This window comes from Dendropsophus ebraccatus, chromosome 11, assembly GCF_027789765.1.
Source record: "Dendropsophus ebraccatus isolate aDenEbr1 chromosome 11, aDenEbr1.pat, whole genome shotgun sequence".
Classification (NCBI taxonomy): Eukaryota; Metazoa; Chordata; class Amphibia; order Anura; family Hylidae; genus Dendropsophus; species Dendropsophus ebraccatus.
Window position 1 is genome coordinate 94976478 of NC_091464.1, and position 20807 is coordinate 94997284.

General features: G+C 45.7%; 1 protein-coding gene and 1 long non-coding RNA gene across 4 annotated transcripts in view; one reads left to right on the top strand and one right to left on the bottom strand.

Annotated features, from left to right (window-relative positions):
- The window catches only part of LOC138768201 (uncharacterized), an 860246-nt gene that overhangs the window by 771900 nt on the left and 67539 nt on the right, over window positions 1-20807 (bottom strand). The gene's annotated exons all lie outside the window — the stretch shown is intronic.
- LOC138768198 (beta-1,4-galactosyltransferase 3-like) overlaps window positions 1-20807 on the top strand; it is a 52693-nt gene that overhangs the window by 6259 nt on the left and 25627 nt on the right. Inside the window, exon 1 of one of the 3 annotated variants that reach the window (XM_069946350.1) lies at window positions 10375-10456. The exons of 1 other annotated variant lie outside the window; for it this stretch is intronic. The gene's annotated coding sequence lies outside the window, so the exon portion shown is untranslated. Of the gene's footprint in view, window positions 1-10374; window positions 10457-20807 lie in introns of those variants that run through there. One more of the 3 variants, XM_069946352.1, reaches the window with a different exon arrangement.

Below are 20807 nucleotides of genomic sequence, written 5' to 3' on the forward strand. Positions count from 1 at the left end.
GTCTGTCCCCCTAATAATTGAGTCCCCCACTACCAGTACCTGCCTGGCCTGCCCTGAACTCCTGTTTCCCACCTTACTGGAGCAGACACCCCCCTGGCTTTCAGAGGCAGTGTCCTGCTGCAGCAATGCCGCCCCTGAATCAACATCCCCCTCATCCGCCAATTTGGCATATTACTGCCATACTGTTTCTAACCAAATCTTGTATACTGAGACCAATATTGTCAATAATACCAGTATACAAGGGGGAAATATTACCGCTACACCATAACCACTACCATCTCCACCATATTGTTACTGACTAAATCCTGGATACTAAATTACAAGAAACAAATATTACCACCACATACTGACTAACCCCCCCCCCCCCCCTGCTACTAAATAATCCACTGTACACAAATCGCAACAGGTACACTTTAAGGCTAGGTTTACACTATGTAAAAATGATCCCTGTCTTTCATAAAATCTGCCGTCATTGTGCAAATAACGTCCCTTATAAAGGAAATTATTGTGTGCATAGTGTGAGCCTAATGGCCCTATTACACGGGACGATTATAGTGTGAAAAATCGTTATATATTGTTCAAATTCAAATCGTCCTTTGTAATTGCAGGCAACGATCGAAAAATCGCTCCTGTCTGGTTGATCGCTCACTTAGATCTGACCCTAAAATCATTGTCAATCGTTCGCTAATCGCTCAGTGGAAGGGTCCATTTACACAGAAAGATTATCTGTCAAAGATTTGAAGCCAAAGCCAGGAACAGACTATAAACAGAGATCAAGTCATACAGGAAAACCTGAGATTTCATCTCTTTTCAAATCCATTCCTGGCTTTGGCTTCAAATCTTTGGTAGATAATCTGTCTGTGTAAATGGACCCTTATTTCAAATCGTTCCTTCTTTTGCTGGGATCAGATGGAGTAAACGAACGCAGTAGCGACTATCATTCTGTGTAATGTTACAGGTCTCACTGCTAGAACACAGTGACAGGAAGTGTTGTCATAGAGACACGGATGAAAAGGATTTCTCAACTATTTATAGGGGTAGTGCAGCGAAAAAATTTACAGTATGTTCCAAATCAACTGGTGTCAGAAAGTTCTATAGGTTTGTAATTTACTTCTATTTAAAATCTCAAGTCTTCTAGTAATTATCAGCTGCTGTATGTCCTGCAGGAAGTGGTGTATTCTCTCCAGTCTGACACAGTGCTCTGTGTCCAGACTGTCCAGAGCAGGAGAGGTTTTCTATGGCGATTTGCTGCTGCTCTGGACAGTTCCTGACATGGACAGAGGTGGCAGCAGAGAGCACTGTGTCAGACTGGAGAGAATACACCACTTCCTGCAGGACATACAGCAGATGATAAGTAGTGGAAGACTGGAGATTTTTAAATGGAAGTAAATTACAGATTTGTATAACTTTCTGACACCAGTTAATTTGGAAGATATTTTTTTTGCGTAGATTCTTTTCGTAGTTCCTTTAAGTAGTGGCTCCCATGTTTATCTCTCCACGGCCGGCTGACCTCTTACACAACCCCTCCCCCGTACCTGTCACACTCCACCAACCTGTAATACACTTCATGCAGTTTTAATGCGAGGGCAGAATACCGTCCCATTAGAGTAATCCGGCCGGGAGACACCTGCCTCTCCTCATTGCATTTTTCATGATCTGGCAATTTAATTTTACTGGAGCCATAAAAGTCCGGTCCTTCTGGCTGCGTAAAGTAAATCTACTTCCCCACACATCGCCTGCTATTAGTGCATTATTTATACCGTAACACTCCTTTAGACTCACTTAAAGAACAGATGCCTTCTAAATCACTTAATACCGCCGCACTCTCCGAGGAAAAGTGCCGCCTGATGAGTGACTGCTAACAGCGTCAGGCTGGGGGGGCGCGCCGGCCCTTTAAGCTCCCACTAGAACTTATTAAATAGCTTTACTAAAAACACCGGACGCTTATGCTGCCGACTGTGAAATTAGACGCTTACGTGACACTTTCTGCTTACAAACCCAGATGGCGGTGTGAAAACTGGCATCACTTCTGTGTCCTTATGTGCAGGATGGAGAAAACTTTACTGCTGCTAACTTTATACAACAGCAGAGCATGATGGGAACATAGGAAATAGAACAAACAGTATTAGGCTATGTCATACCTCCCAACGTTTGCAAAGAGCAAAGAGGGACATGTGCGCCGCGGTCCCCATAGCCACGCCCCCATAGCGACCCTCCATAGCCACGCCCCCATAGCAACTCTCCATAGCCACGCCCCCATAACGACCCTCCATAGCCACACCCCCATAGCAACCCTCCATAGCCACTCCCCTACAGTCACCACATGCTGCTGACTGAATAGTACCCTATACAGTATTTAATCCTAATTATAGTGCCCTATACAGTATCCAAAAATGCTGTATATAGTATATAGTATAAAAATGCCCTATATAGTATCCAATCCCCCATATAGTGCCCCACATAGAATCCAATCCCCCATATAGTGCCCCACATAGTATCCAATCCCCCATATAGTGCCACACATAGTATACAATACCCCCATATATGCCCCACATAGTATCCAATCCCTCATATAGTGCCCCACATAGTAGCCAATCCCCATATAGTGCCACACATAGTATCCAATCCCTCATATAGTGCCACACATAGTATCCAATCCCCCACATAGTGCCCCACATAGTAGCCAATCCCCCCATATAGTGCCACACATAGTATCCAATCCCCCATATAGTGCCACACATAGTATCCAATCCCTCATATAGTGCCACACATAGTATCCAATCCCCCCATATAGTGCCCCACATAGTATCCAATCCCCCATATAGTGCCCCACATAGTATCAAATCCCCCATATAGTGCCCCACATAGTATCCAATCCCCCATATAGTGCCCCCCATAGTATCCAACCCCCCCAATAGTTCCCACATAGTATCCAATCCCCCCATATAGTGCCCCACATAGTATCCAATCCCTCATATAGTGCCCCACATAGTAGCCAATCCCCCCATATAGTGCCCCACATAGTAGCCAATGCCCCATATAGTGCCCCACATAGTAGCCAATCCCCCCACAAAGTGCCCCACATAGTAGCCTATGCCCCCATATAGTGCCCCACATAGTAGCCAATCCCCCCATATATGCCCCACATAGTAGCCAATCCCCCCATATATGCCCCACATAGTAGCCAATCCCCCCATATAGCGCCCCACATAGTAGCCAATCCCCCATATAGTGCCCACATAGTAGCCAATCCCCCCATATATGCCCCACATAGTAGCCAATCCCCCCATATAGCACCCCACATAGTAGCCAATGCCCCCATATAGTGCCCCACATAGTAGCCAATCCCCCCATAAAGTGCCCCACATAGTAGCCTATGCCCCCGCTGCCTGCCCCGGAGGATGACGGGAGTGCGCGCTCTGCCGGGAGAGGAGCTGCTGGGACCAGCGGACAGGTGAGTTACTGGTTTATTGTTTTTTTCGGTGGGGCCACATATAATGCGGGACATTGGGTGCTGTTCCGGGACCGCGGGACAGCACCCCGAAAACGGGACTGTCCCGCGGAGTCCGGGACAGTTGGGAGCTATGGGCTATGTTCAGACGCTGTAAGAGACCAGCGGTTCCATGACCGGTTCACAGAACGGCCGGTCTCAGAAAAGATCATTTCGGCTAGTACTGCAGTATCAGCCGGATGATCTTTAGCTCCACTGAGTTCCAAAGTGGGCGCATCCAAGTTCCCCACTGCACACAATGGAGCGTGCGGCCGGAGCCACACTCTCCATTGTGGGTGCTGACAGGGTTTTCTCCGGCCGCTATTCACTGAATAGTGGCCGCAGAAAACTCACATGTAAGTTTCTCGCTGTGCCGCTAGGGATCCCGAAGTGTATACGATGGGGGAAAGTTATCAACCAAAAAAAGTTGTATTTTTTGGCATAAAATGGCCAGATGCTAATTAACTTATGTGGAAATGGCCTTTTTGCGAATAAAATATTTGCATCAGGCCATTTTACGCCACCTTCGCCAGTGGGGCGTGAAGGGGGTAGAACGGGGGCGCGGACGAAAAATAATAAGGAAACCTATGCCAGCTCTGAGCACACCGGTGTGCATGGGATTTATGTAGAGGCAATGCGCCTCTACATGAATCTCCGTAGTGTCCGAGCTGCGGGGACATTTTTACGCCCGGCGCAAAAAACGCCAGACTTAATAAATATCCCCCTATGTGTATGTATATATGTACTATGTGTATACACTCTAGCTGGGATTCCATCAGCCTGCAGCACAACGTAAGTGTGCAACGGCCGTGATTACTGTGGAACTTACGTTGTGTGAACATGGCCGTATAGTAGTTATATCCCTGTATATAGGAGCAGTATAAGGCTATGTTCACACGCTGTGAACATCCGGCTTTTCCGTGACCCCGGATCATCCCGGCCGGTGTCGCACCCGCACCAGAGCTTCCCATAGCCCACAGTGAAGCAAGCGGCCGGAGGCTTTCGCTTCACTGTGTGAACTGACAGGGTTTCCTACAGCCGCAATTCACTGAATTGCGGCCGCAGAAAACTGACATGTCAGATATTTGCGGCCCCGTACGGGATCCTGGTCGGAGCGTATACGATGTGTATACGCTCCGGCCGGGATCCCATAGCTGAATAGGCTATGTTGCACTCCGCACACAGTACGGCCGTTGTTGCCGATGACAACAACGGCCATACTTATACGTAGTGTGAACATAGCCTAATAGTAGTTATATTCCTGTATATAGGAGCAGTATTAGGCTATGTTCACATTACGTGAACAACTGGCCATTCTGTGACCCCGGCCGGGTCACGGAATGGACGGTCTTAGCTCGGATCATCCCAGCCGGTACTTAAGTACCGGCAGGGTGATCTTTCCAGCCGCGGAGCTCTGATGAGGGCGCATCACCGTGCGCCTGCATCAGAGCTTCCCAAAGCCCACAGTAAAGCGAGTGCCCGGAGCCGCTTGCTTCACTGTGTGAACTGACAGGGCTTTCTGCGGCCAGAATTCAATAGAAAACTCCGGCCAGGATCTTATTCAACATAACGCTATGTCACACACTGCAAAACTATAGGAGCAGTATTATAGTAGTTATATCCCTGTATATGGGGAGCAGTATTATAGTAGTTATATTCCTGTATATAGGAACAGTATTATAGTAGTTATATTCCTGTATATAGGAGCAGTATTATAGTAGTTATATCCCTGTATATAGGGAGCAGTATTATAGTAGTTATATTCTTGTGTATAGGAGCAGTATTATAGTAGTTATATTCCTGTATATAGGAGCAGTATTATAGTAGTTATATTGCTGTATATAGGAGGCAGTATTATAGTAGTTATATTCTTGTATATAGGAGCAGTATTATAGTAGTTATATTCCTGTATATAGGAGCAGTATTATAGTAGTTATATTCCTGTATATAGGGGGCAGTATTATAGTAGTTATATTCCTGTATATAGGAGCAGTATTATAGTAGTTATATTCCTGTATATAGAAGGCAGTATTATAGTAGTTATATTCCTGTATATAGGAGAAGTATTATAGTAGTTATATCCCTGTATATAGGGAGCAGTATTATAGTAGTTATATTCCTGTATATAGGAGGCAATATTATAGTAGTTATATTCCTGTATATAGGAGCAGTATTATAGTAGTTATATTCTTGTATATGGGGGCAGTATTATAGTAGTTATATCCCTGTATATAGGAGCAGTGTTATAGTAGTTATATTCCTGTATATAGGAGCAGTATTATAGTAGTTATATTCCTGTATATAGGAGCAGTATTATAGTAGTTATATTCTTGTATATAGGAGCAGTATTATAGTAGTATATCCCTGTATATAGGAGCAGTATTATAGTAGTTATATTCTTGTATATAGGAGCAGTATTATAGTAGTTATATTCCTGTATATAGGAGCAGTATTATAGTAGTTATATTCCTGTATATAGGGGGCAGTATTATAGTAGTTATATTCCTGTATATAGGAGCAGTATTATAGTAGTACCCGGGGCAATATGTGCTCAGTGCTCTGCAGTGTGTACTGATAGAATATGAGATGTTGTTTCCTCAGGCTAATTTCAGGTGATATAAATAGTAAGTATGACTTAATTACCTCATATATTTCTGTGCAGCAAAGTCACATTAGCATGAAGATGTTGTTTTATGACTTGTTGTTATTCTTCATAAATCATGGGGATGTGTAGATGTGTTATGGGGGGATGTGTAGATGTGTTATGGGGGGATGTGTAGATGTATATGGGGGGATGTATAGATGTGTTATGTGGTGTTACAGGAATATAACTACTGTAATACTGCTCATATGTACAGGGATATAATACAGTGCTGTGTGGTGTTACAGGTAGAGAATACAGCGTGCTGTGTGGTGTTACAGGTAGAGAATACAGTGCTGTGTGGTGTTACAGGTAGAGAATACAGTGTGCTGTGTGGTGTTACAGGTAGAGAATACAGTGCTCTGTGTGGTGTTACAGGTAGAGAATACAGTGCTGTGTGGTGTTACAGGTAGAGAATACAGCGTGCTGTGTGGTGTTACAGGTAGAGAATACAGCGTGCTGTGTGGTGTTACAGGTAGAAAATACAGTGTGCTGTGTGGTGTTACAGGTAGAGAATACAGTGCTGTGTGGTGTTACAGGTAGAGAATACAGTGCTGTGTGGTGTTAGAGGTAGAGAATACAGCGTGCTGTGTGGTGTTACAGATAGAGAATACAGTGCTGTGTGGTGTTACAGGTAGAGAATACAGTGTGCTGTGTGGTGTTATAGGTAGAGAATACAGGGTGCTGTGTGGTGTTACAGGTAGAAGATACAGTGTGCTGTGTGGTGTTACAGGTAGAGAATACAGCGTGCTGTGTGGTGTTACAGGTAGAGAATACAGTGTGCTGTGTGGTGTTACAGGTAGAGAATACAGCGTGCTGTGTGGTGTTACAGGTAGAGAATACAGTGTGATGTGTGGTGTTACAGGTAGAGAATACAGTGCTGTGTGGTGTTACAGGTGGAGAATACAGTGTGCTGTGTGGTGTTACAGGTAGAGAATACAGTGCTGCGTGGTGTTACAGGTAGAGAATACAGCGTGCTGTGTGGTGTTACAGGTAGAGAATACAGTGTGCTGTGTGGTGTTACAGGTAGAGAATACAGCGTGCTGTGTGGTGTTACAGGTAGAGAATACAGTGTGCTGTGTGGTGTTACAGGTAGAGAATACAGTGCTCTGTGTGGTGTTACAGGTAGAGAATACAGCGTGCTGTGTGGTGTTACAGGTAGAGAATACAGTGTGCTGTGTGGTGTTACAGGTAGAGAATACAGCGTGCTGTGTGGTGTTACAGGTAGAGAATACAGCGTGATGTGTGATGTTACAGGTAGAGAATACAGCGTGCTATGTGGTGTTACAGGTAGAGAATACAGTGTGCTGTGTGGTGTTACAGCTAGAAGATACAGTGTGCTGTGTGGTGTTACAGGTAGAGAATACAGCGTGCTGTGTGGTGATACAGGTAGAGAATACAGTGCTGTGTGGTGTTACAGGTGGAGAATACAGTGTGCTGTGTGGTGTTACAGGTAGAGAATACAGTGCTGCGTGGTGTTACAGGTAGAGAATACAGCGTGCTGTGTGGTGTTACAGGTAGAGAATACAGTGCTGTGTGGTGTTACAGGTAGAGAATACAGCGTGCTGTGTGGTGTTACAGGTAGAGAATACAGAGTGCTGTGTGGTGTTACAGGTAGAGAATACAGCGTGCTGTGTGGTGTTACAGGTAGAGAATACAGTGTGCTGTGTGGTGTTACAGGTAGAGAATACAGTGTGCTGTGTGGTGTTACAGGTAGAGAATACAGTGTGCTGTGTGGTGATACAGGTAGAGAATACAGTGCTGTGTGGTGTTACAGGTAGAGAATACAGTGTGCTGTGTGGTGTTACAGGTAGAGAATACAGTGTGCTGTGTGGTGTTACAGGTAGAGAATACACCGTGCTGTGTGGTGTTACAGGTGGAGAATACAGTGTGCTGTGTGATGTTACAGGTAGAGAATACAGTGCTGTGTGGTGTTACAGGTAGAGAATACAGTGTGCTGTGTGGTGATACAGGTAGAGAATACAGTGCTGTGTGGTGTTACAGGTGGAGAATACAGTGTGCTGTGTGGTGTTACAGGTAGAGAATACAGTGCTGCGTGGTGTTACAGGTAGAGAATACAGCGTGCTGTGTGGTGTTACAGGTAGAGAATACAGTGCTGTGTGGTGTTACAGGTAGAGAATACAGTGTGCTGTGTGGTGTTACAGGTAGAGAATACAGCGTGCTGTGTGGTGTTACAGGTAGAGAATACAGAGCTGTGTGGTGTTACAGGTAGAGAATACAGCATGCTGTGTGGTGTTACAGGTAGAGAAGACAGCGTGCTGTGTGGTGTTACAGGTAGAGAATACAGTGTGCTGTGTGGTGTTACAGGTAGAGAATACAGTGTGCTGTGTGGTGTTACAGGTAGAGAATACAGTGTGATGTGTGGTGTTACAGGTAGAGAATACAGTGTGGTGTTACAGGTAGAGAATACAGTGTGATGTGTGGTGTTACAGGTAGAGAATACAGTGTGCTGTGTGGTGTTACAGGTAGAGAATACAGCGTGCTGTGTGGTGTTACAGGTAGAGAATACAGTGTGCTGTGTGGTGTTACAGGTAGAGAATACAGTGTGCTGTGTGGTGTTACAGGTAGAGAATACAGTGTGGTGTTACAGGTAGAGAATACAGTGCTGTGTGGTGTTACAGGTAGAGAATACAGTGTGGTGTTACAGGTAGAGAATACAGAGCTGTGTGGTGTTACAGGTAGAGAATACAGTGCTGTGTGGTGTTACAGGTAGAGAATACAGCGTGCTGTGTGGTAAGTACTGCAAATAATTCAGTAACACAATGAAACTGCAATGTTTGAACACAGCCTAGATGTTCTGCAACGGCTTTGGGCGGGGAATAGGCAGGTTGGAGGACTGTGATGAACAGCTGAGGGAAAGCATTGCATTCTGCAACCTGTAGTTCTGAGTACAACTGATAAACCAGGAAGTGCAGAAACACAAAACCGGACAAAACCCCCCAAAACAAATGGATTTTTGGTAGTTTCAAAAATGGAATGGATAGGTAAGTAATGCTTTATGCTTCTGCAGAAGTTTCATTTCTTTTTAACCTCTACCTTTAATCATTTTTTGTTGTGGCACGGATTACATCCCCAAAATGGATACGTAACACCTACAAGTGTGTGTATGAGGCCCTATATACTGCATGTGTGATATGATGTGAGTATGGGGCCATATATACTACATGTGTGATATGTGTGTATGAGGCCCTATATACTGCATGTGTGATATGATGTGTGTATGGGGCACATATACTGCATGTGTGATATGTGTGTATGAGGCCCTATATACTGCATGTATTATATGATGTGTGTATGGGGCACATATACTGCATGTGTGATATGATGTGTGAATGGGGCATATATACTGTATGTGTGATATGATGTGTGTATGGGCCATATATACTGCATGTGTGATATGATGTGTGTATGGGCCATATATACTGCATGTGTGATATGATGTGTGTATGGGCCATATATACTGCATGTGTGATATGATGTGTGTATGGGGCACATATACTGCATGTGTGATATGATGTGTGTATGGGGCATATATACTGCATGTGTGATATGATGTGTGACAGCGGCCGTAATGTCACATGACTCAACTGAATATAACAATGTTTAGGATCCATGGTGCACCACATTGCGGAATAATCTGCAGGTTTGGGTCTATTAGGGTGCGTGCACACTACGGATTTCCCGCGTACAACCCGTACCCGCATGCTGTGGCGCCCGTGCCATCGACACTATTCTATGCACAGGCAGATTCCGCATTCCGCCAAAAGAATTGACATGTCATTTCTTTCAGCAGAATGCGGAATCCGCCCGTGCATAGAATAGTGTCTGTGGCACGGGCGGAGACACGCCGCTGTGGGCGAGTACGAGCGATGGAATCCGCCGCGGGTTATATGTGGGAATTCCATAATGTGCACGCACCCTTATACAGGGAGAAACCAGATCTAATTCCTAGGTCAAAAATAGGGACATGTAAGGGGGGCAAAGAGGGACATGACTGTCCCTGCAAAAGAGGGACACTTGGGAGGCATGCAGTCCATCTTGGGGCCCCACTGGCCAATAAACAGCAGAACACCTGCACACATAATACTGCAGCCATCACTGGTTACCATAACAACAGCTGTGTTTGTTCTGGTTACTTGTCAATCATTTAGCGTCTGCACACAGTGGGCGGAGCCTGTCGCTGAGCTCTGCGCGTCCTCTCCCATGCAGCGTGTGTGTCGGGCGGCGCGCACGTAGTGTTCCTCGGGAGCGCGCAGAGTAACAGGTGACCGAGGCTGCTGACAGGCACGGAGCGGAGCCGGCAGGTAGCGCGGATCTCCCGGGGGCCGGGGGTCTCCTGTGTATTATAAGCGGCTGTATAATGTATATATACGGGTTATTACACACTGCTGTATACCTGTGGTGGGTGTGGGTACACTCGGCTGTGTATATGTAGCAGAGACGAATGTGCTGCTCGGGAACTTAGGGAACAAGTTTTATTCAATTGTAAAGAAGATTTAAAGGGGTTTTCCGACCATTGTGAGTAGCTCCAAGCAGTGGTCCCCAACCTGTTAGAGAACTACAACTCCCAGCATTCATTCTGTCTGGGCATGCTGGCAGTTGTTGCTGAATCCCTTGTTGTAAAAGCTGAGGGCATGCTGGGAGTAGTAGTGTTGTATCAGTACCAAGGATCCCTCCAAGTCTGCATGCTGGGAGTAGTAGTGTTGTATCAGTCCTAAGGATCCCTCCAAGTCTGCATGCTGGGAGTAGTAGTGTTGTATCAGTACCAAGGATCCCTCCAAGTCCGCATGATGGGAGTAGTAGTGGTGTATCAGTATTAAGGATCATTACATGTCTGCATGCTGGGAGTAGTAGTGTTGTATCAGTACCAAGGGTCATTACATGTCTGCATGCTGGGAGTTGTAGTGTTGTATCAGTACCAAGGATCCCTCCAAGTCTGCATGCTGGGAGTAGTAGTGTTGTATCAGTACCAAGGATCCCTCCAAGTCCGCATGATGGGAGTAGTAGTGTTGTATCAGTATTAAGGATCATTACATGTCTGCATGCTGGGAGTAGTAGTGTTGTATCAGTACCAAGGGTCATTACATGTCTGCATGCTGGGAGTTGTAGTGTTGTATCAGTATTAAGGATCCCTCCAAGTCTGCATGCTGGGAGTTGTAGTGTTGTATCAGTATTAAGGGTCATTACATGTCTGCATGCTGGGAGTTGTAGTGTTGTATCAGTATTAAGGGTCATTACATGTCTGCATGCTGGGAGTTGTAGTGTTGTATCAGTATTAAGGATCATTACATGTCTGCATGCTGGGAGTTGTAGTGGTGTATCAGTACCAAGGATCCCTCCAAGTCTGCATGATGGGAGTTGTAGTGGTGTATCAGTACCAAGGATCATTACATGTCTGCATGCTGGGAGTTGTAGTGTTGGATCATTACATGTCTGCATGCTGGGAGTTGTAGTGGTGTATCAGTGCTAAGGATCATTACATGTCTGCATGCTGGGAGTTGTAGTGGTGTATCAGTGCTAAGGATCATTACATGTCTGCATGCTGGGAGTTGTAGTGGTGTATCAGTACCAAGGATCCCTCCAAGTCTGCATGATGGGAGTTGTAGTGGTGTATCAGTACCAAGGATCCCTCCAAGTCTGCATGCTGTGAGTTGTAGTGTTGTATCAGTATTAAGGATCATTACATGTCTGCATGCTGGGAGTTGTAGTGTTGTATCAGTATTAAGGATCATTACATGTCTGCATGCTGGGAGTTGTAGTGTTGTATCAGTATTAAGGATCATTACATGTCTGCATGCTGGGAGTTGTAGTGTTGCAGCAGCTGGAGAGGCGACATTTTATATGTAGCAGAGCTGAGTGTGCGTTTTGCACCATCTATAGCAGATCTTGTACCTCCAGAGCTGTATGCAGCCCTGACAGCTGAGGGTTCTGTCATCTGGGCCCCTCTGCTGCACAGAGCTGATAGTTTGTTACAGTGTGTCGGTGCAGGGACATGGATCAGCCTGGAGTCCAAGCCGTTTCTCTCACAGATGTTTTCAGTATGAATTGTTTGGGGCAGAAGTATGTTGGATGTTGCAGCCGGAGCTGACGTTCTCTCCCAGTTACTGTACAGGTGTATATACCGTATCCCCATCTCCTATAGCTCCTATATATGGGATATATACAGGCGGGGGGCGCTGCTGCTGCATACACTGGGCTGCTTTCTCGACTTTTGCTGAGCACGACCTCTATTGTCTCGCTACTCTGCAGTGCAACCCGGAGTGTGTGTCCACCTGAGAGTCCGTCACGGCCGTGCTTTCTGTCATTGCTGTCTATTTCCTCACTTTGGTCCTCAGAAGTGCAGCGTTTCATCGTGTTATAAAACCGCCATGCAGTGAAGATCTGGATCCATCTGATCGGCCATGTTTCTCCACAGAGATCTGGATCCATCTGACCGGCCATGTTTCTCCACAGAGATCTGGATCCATCTGACCGGCCATGTTTCTATATACAGATCTGGATCCATCTGACCGGCCATGTTTCTCCACAGAGATCTGCATCCATCTGTCTGGCCATGTTTTTCCATAGAGATCTGGATCCATCTGACCGGCCATCTTTGTCCACAGAGATCTGGATCCATCTGTCTGGCCATGTTTCTTTGAAGAGATCTAGATCCATCTGACTGACCATTTTTCTGTATAGAGATCTGGATCCATCTGACCGGCCATGTTTCCCCACAGAGATCTGGATCCATCTGACCGGCCATGTTTCCCCACAGAGATCTGGATCCATCTGATCGGCCATGTTTCTCTACAGAGATGTGGATCCATCTGACCGGCCATGTTTCTCCACAGAGATCTGGATCCATCTGACCGGCCATGTTTCTCTATAGAGATCTGGATCCATCTGACCGGCCATTGTTTCTCTACAGAGATCTGGATCCATCTGACCGGCCATGTTTCTCCACAGAGATCTGGATCCATCTGACCGGCCATGTTTCTCCACAGAGATCTGGATCCATCTGACTGACCATGTTTCTCCAGAGATCCGGATCCATCTGACCGGCCATGTTTCTCCACAGAGATCTGGATCCATCTGACCGGCCATGTTTCTCTTCAGACATCTGGATCCATCTGACCGGCCATTGTTTCTCTTCAGACATCTGGATCCATCTGACCGGCCATTGTTTCTCTTCAGACATCTGGATCCATCTGACCGGCCATGTTTCTCCACAGATCTGGATCCATCTGACCGGCCATGTTTCTCTATAGAGATCTGGATCCATCTGACCGGCCATATTTCTCCACAGAGATCTGGATCCATCTGACCGGCCATGTTTCTCCACAGAGATCTGGATCCATCTGACCGGCCATGTTTCTGTATAGAGATCTGGACCCATCTGACCGGCCATGTTTCTCTATAGAGATCTGGATCCATCTGACCGGCCATGTTTCTCCACAGATCTGGATCCATCTGACCGGCCATGTTTCTCTATAGAGATCTGGATCCATCTGACCGGCCATATTTCTCCACAGAGATCTGGATCCATCTGACCGGCCATGTTTCTCCACAGAGATCTGGATCCATCTGACCGGCCATGTTTCTGTATAGAGATCTGGACCCATCTGACCGGCCATGTTTCTCTATAGAGATCTGGATCCATCTGACCGGCCATGTTTCTCCACAGATCTGGATCCATCTGACCGGCCATGTTTCTCTATAGAGATCTGGATCCATCTGACCGGCCATGTTTCTCTATAGAGATCTGGATCCATCTGACCGGCCATGTTTCTCTATAGAGATCTGGATCCATCTGATCGGCCATGTTTCTCCACAGAGATCTGGATCCATCTGACCGGCCATGTTTCTCTTCAGACATCTGGATCCATCTGACCGGCCATGTTTCTGTATAGAGATCTGGATCCATCTGACCGGCCATGTTTCTGTATAGAGATCTGGATCCATCTGACCGGCCATGTTTCTGTATAGAGATCTGGATCCATCTGACCGGCCATGTTTCTGTATAGAGATCTGGATCCATCTGACCGGCCATGTTTCTGTATAGAGATCTGGATCCATCTGACCGGCCATGTTTCTCCACAGAGATCTGGATCCATCTGACCGGCCATGTTTCTCCACAGAGATCTGGATCTGCCCCCTCGCCTCTGGCCTGGACATCTTGCGATCTATATGCAGCTGAATATATAACAGTATATTAGGGATTGATAAGCGGTATAATTAAATGACTCAGCAGCGGGTGTATGTGGGTGTCGCCTGATTGTGGGACGATATGTGAGGCGTCCTGGGTGACATGAGAGGATGAGTATTTATATCTGGTCACACATGATATGGCAGTACACTGTACACATACACATGATATGGCAGTACACTGTACACATACACATGATATGGCAGTACACTGTACACATACACATGGTATGGCAGTATACTCTCCCCATACACATGATATGGCAGTATACTCTCCCCATACACATGATATGGCAGTATACTCTCCCCATACACATGATATGGCAGTATACTGTACACATACACATGATATGGCAGTATACTGTACACATACACATGATATGGCAGTACACTGTACACATACACATGATATGGCAGTACACTGTACACATACACATGATTTGGCAGTATACTCTTCCCATACACATGATATGGCAGTACACTGTACACATACACATGATATGGCAGTACACTGTACACATACACATGATTTGGCAGTATACTCTTCCCATACACATGATATGGCAGTACACTGTACACATACACATGATATGGCAGTACACTGTACACATACACATGATATGGCAGTATACTCTCCCCGTACACATGATATGGCAGTACACATGATATGGCAGTATACTCTCCCCGTACACATGATATGGCAGTACACATGATATGGCAGTATACTCTCCCCGTACACATGATATGGCAGTACACATGATATGGCATTTGAGACTTGTAGAAGAGATATCGCCCATAATCCCCGACATGTCATGTGACTGGTGGATAATAGAGAGGTTGCCCAGGACTCTTATACTGAGGGTTTGTCCTTCATATATCACATGTCCGGCCTCCGCCTCTCAGCACCCCCCCCCCCCCCATATCAGCTGACTTCTGGCCGTACCGCACTGAGCTGCATATGACGCTTCATCTGTGAATGTATTGCGCTGTTATCCAGGTTCTCTATGTCGCTGTCTTTTATGTGATGTTTGGGAGTATTATTTAGGCACTGCGGTATGTGTCATTTGCCCATTATTTGTTACTTTGGTAATATATGGCAATATTACTGCTTACTGTATGTTTTACTAATATGTGATTAATGGGGTATTGGCAACGGCAGTATTTGCCACTATATGTTACTATTAAGTGATGTATGGCGGTATTATTTGACATTATATGTTACTATTACACAGGGGATGTATGGCGGTATTATTTGGCATTATATGTTACTATTACACAGGGGATGTATGGCGTTGTTATTTGACTCTCAAAGCTTTTGAAGGCTAATATACCGCCCAGTTTCCCTGCAGGTCCTGGTATTACAGCAGTGTGTGTTTCTCCTTACTTCTCTACTATCTCGCTGCCTTATCCGACTGATAAAGAATCTGGCTGAGGTACAAAGAGAGAGAATATCCTTTCCTCCTCATAGACTACACTGTACACCGGGGTCACACACAGGAGGGGTCTGCAGAACCAACTGGGGGGAAAGGCTATAGATCATATAGTAGTAAACAGATTTGCTGTGTACCGCCACATACATGAGAGGGTAACATTTAGTGTCTCTGGATACCAACTCAGGATCAGTAATGTAATGTATGTACACAGTGACCCCACCAGCAGAATAGTGAGTGCAGCTCTGGAGTATAATACAGGATGTAACTCAGGATCAGTAATGTATGTACACAGTGACCCCACCAGCAGAATAGTGAGTGCAGCTCTGGAGTATAATACAGGATGTAACTCAGGATCAGTAATGTATGTACACAGTGACCCCACCAGCAGAATAGTGAGTGCAGCTCTGGAGTATAATACAGGATGTAACTCAGGATCAGTAATGTATGTACACAGGGACTTGTATCACCTAGATGATATCTGTGCATAATATATAATGATGCATTATAATGGACCTTCCCATAATACGCCTGGATATGATGATGATATCGGGCTATGACGCACCATTGTTATGCAGCTGGTGCTTGTGATATCTTTTCCATTTAGTTCATTATAGTGTGTGTGTGTATATATATATATATATATATATATATATATATATATATATATATACAGTGGTACCTTGGTTTAAGAGCGTTTTGGTTTAAGAGCTCAGAGTTTTTCAAAATTGTGACTTGGTGTAAGATCATCGCCTTGGTTTAAAGGGGTAGTCCGGCGCTAAACAATTATTCACAAAATAACACACATTACAAAGTTATACAACTGTATGTGAATGGCCCCCTTCCCCGTGTTCCCACCCACCTACGCTAGACCCTGAAGTGTGGTGCATTATACTCACCGCATCTCGCGTCGACCCCCGTCTGCCATCTTGGGACGACGTAGTCTTCGGGAGGCTGAACCGCTCAATCCGCCCCTCATGGCGGCCCCCCTCTGCCGCATCATCAGCAGCCATTCACATACAGTTGTATAACTTTGTAATGTGTGTTATTTTGTGAATAATTGTTTAGCGCCGCACTACCCCTTTTAAGAGCTTCCTTTACTGGGTGGGTGGGGGAGTGGGGGAGGGGCATGGTGTGCATAGTGGGGTCTACAGCCCTGCACTCTGACCCAGGAAGTCTCCCTCACCTTCCAAATCACAGCAGATCCACTTCAGGCTGGGGCTTACATCAGGGGACAGGACTGTGGAGGTAATCTCTTCAAATCTGTAACCCCTATCTCCCTGGACAGAGAATGCTGCTATACTGTGCCCACATATGGGTATATTCACACGAACGGACTCACAGCGAGATTCTTGCTGCGAGTCCGGCAGGTCCTGGCAGTTCCCACACACTATATAGTCGCTGTGTATGTAATTCTACCGCCCTTAACCCCTTCTGCTCCCGCCCGGCTCCCCCGCTGTAAGAATACATTATCTCTCCTCGCTGCATGGTTCCGGCGTCCTGCTCTCCTGTCCGGCCAATCAGTGTGTTGCCCAGCCGCAGCCACTGATTGGCCGGACGGGAGAGCAGGACGCCGGACCCGTGCAGCGATAAGAGGTAATGTATGCTTACAGCGGGGGAGCCGGGCGGGAGCAGAAGGGGTTAAGGGTGGTAGAATTACATACTCGCTGCGGTCGTTCAGACCGCAGCGAGTATATAGTGTGTGGGAACTGCCAGGACCTGCCGGACTCGCAGCAAGAATCTCGCTGCGAGTCCGTTCGTGTGAATATACCCATAAGTGGGCACAGTATAGCAGCATTCTCTGTCCAGGGAGATAGGGGTTACAGCTTTGAAGAGATTACCTCCACAGTCCTGTCCCCTGATGTAAGCCCCAGCCTGAAGTGGATCTGCTGTGATTTGGAAGGTGAGGGAGACTTCCTGGGTCAGAGTGCAGGGCTGTAGACCCCACTATGCACACCATGCCCCTCCCCCACTCCCCCACCCACCCAGTAAAGGAAGCTCTTAAAAGGGGTAGTGCGGCGCTAAACAATTATTCACAAAATAACACACATTACAAAGTTAGTGAATGGCCCCCTTCCCCGTATTCCCACCCACCCACGCTAGACCCGGTAGTGTGGTGCATTATACTCACTGCATCTCGTGTCGACCCCCGTCCGCCATCTTGGGACAACAAAGTAGTTTTCGGGAGGCCGGCCGGAACCGCTGCAGTTATGCTCAGCCAATCGCAACTGAGCTGCTGATGATGCGGCAGAGGGGGGGCCGCCATGAGGGGCGGATTGAGCGGTTCAGCCTCCCGAAGACTACGTCGTCCCAAGATGGCAGACGGGGGTCGACGCGAGATGCGGTGAGTATAATGCACCACACTTCCGGGTCTAGCGTAGGTGGGTGGGAACACGGGGAAGGGGGCCATTCACATACAGTTGTATAACTTTGTAATGTGTGTTATTTTGTGAATAATTGTTTAGCGCCGCACTACCCCTTTAAACCAAGGCGATGATCTTACACCAAGTCACAATTTTGAAAAACTCTGAGCTCTTAAACCAAAACGCTCTTAAACCAAGGTACCACTGTATGTATATATATATATATATATATATATATATATATACACACACTATAATGAACTAAATGGAAAAGATATCACAAGCACCAGCTGCATAACAATGGTGCGTCATAGCCCGATATCATCATCATATCCAGGCGTATTATAGGAAGGTCCATTATAATGCATCATTATATATTATGCACAGATATCATCTAGGTGATACAAGTCCCTGTGTACATACATTACTGATCCTGAGTTACATCCTGTATTATACTCCAGAGCTGCACTCACTATTCTGCTGGTGGGGTCACTGTTCGTTCGGTCGTCCAGACCGCAGCAAGTATGTAATTCTACCACCCTTAACCCCTTCTGCTCCCGCCCGGCTCCCCCGCTGTAAGCATACATTACCTCTTATCGCTGCACGGGTCCGGCGTCCTGCTCTCCCGTCCGGCCAATCAGTGGCTGCGGCTGGGCAACACACTGATTGGCCGGACAGGAGAGCAGGACGCCGGAACCATGCAGCGAGGAGAGATAATGTATTCTTACAGCTGGGGAGCTGAGCGGGAGCAGAAGGGGTTAAGGGCGGTAGAATTACATACACTGTGACTATATAGTGTGTGGGAACTGCCAGGACCTGCCAGACTCGCAGCGAGAATCTCGCTGCGAGTCCGTTCGTGTGACTATACCCTATGTCTCGCTCATTCCTTCCTGCTCACTGCAGTCTCTCTCAGTCCTGATTGGTCCAGGCTGAACACACACCCCTTCCCCATTGCTGTCATGTGACCACACAGACCTCTGACAGCAGCCCTGCTTCTCTATTCTAGCCTGTTGTACCACACTACTGCATTATGGGGATCTACAGTTCCATCTGGTATCTACAAGCTGTTGCTGTGTTATCAGGGTTATACAGTTACTATACATTATATACCACATGCTGCTATACTGTACAGTAACTTATATACCACATATCCAGCTGCTGTGTTATCAGGGTTATACAGTTACTATACATTATACACCACATGCAGCTATACTGTACAGTAACCTATATATCACATATCCCGCTGCTGTGTTATCAGGGTTATACAGTTACTATACATTATATACCACATACTGCTATACTGTACAGTAACTTATATATCACATATCCAGCTGCTGTGTTATCAGGGTTATACAGTTACTATACATTATATACCCCATGCTGCTATACTGTACAGTAACTTATATATCACATATCCAGCTGCTGCTGTGTTATCAGGGTTATACAGTTACTATACATTATATACCCCATGCTGCTATACTGTACAGTAACTTATATATCATATCCAGCTGCTGTGTTATCAGGGTTATACAGTTACTATACATTATATGCCACATGCTGATTGCTATACTGTACAGTAACTTATATATCACATATCCAGCTGCTATGTTATCAGGGTTATACAGTTACTATACATTATATACCACATGCTGCTATACTGTACAGTAACTTATATATCACATATCCAGCTGCTGTGTTATCAGGGTTATACAGTTACTATACATTATACACCACATGCTGATCGCTATACTGTACAGTAACTTATATATCACATATCCAGCTGCTGTGTTATCAGGGTTATACAGTTACTATACATTATATACCACATGCTGATCGCTATACTGTACAGTAACTTATATATCACATATCCAGCTGCTGCTGTGTTATCAGGGTTATACAGTTACTATACATTATATACCACATGCTGATCGCTATACTGTACAGTAACTTATATATCACATATCCAGCTGCTGTGTTATCAGGGTTATACAGTTACTATACATTATATACCACATGCTGATTGCTATACTGTACAGTAACTTATATATCACATATCCGGCTGCTGCTGTGTTATCAAGGTTATACAGTTACTATACATTATACACCACATGCTGCTATACTGTACAGTAACTTATATATCACATATCCAGCTGCTGTGTTATCAGGGTTATACAGTTACTATACATTATACTCCACATGCTGCTATACTGTACAGTAACGTATATATCACATATCCAGCTGCTGTGTTATCAGGGTTATACAGTTACTATACATTATACACCACATGCTGCTATACTGTACAGTAACTTATATATCATATCCAGCTGCTGTGTTATCAGAGTTATACAGTTACTCTACATTATATACCACATGCTGCTATACTGTACAGTAACTTATAATATCACATATTCTGCTGTTAATAAATGTTTGTTTCATTAGTTTTACAGGTTGTGCCATACATTTTGCTTCCTGTATAACGGATAGTAATATTTCAGGGATTTGGCTGCACCCCAGTATACTAGGAGTACTGAGATGGCAGGAGCCTCATACTGCCCTGTGGCCTCCTTCCTTTATTCTCCCTATAGCCCCAGTACACAGCTGTGGTGACATCCACATTGATAGAACATTGTGGATGGATGAAGGGATGGATGAGGGCAAACACTGAACCCTGAGAC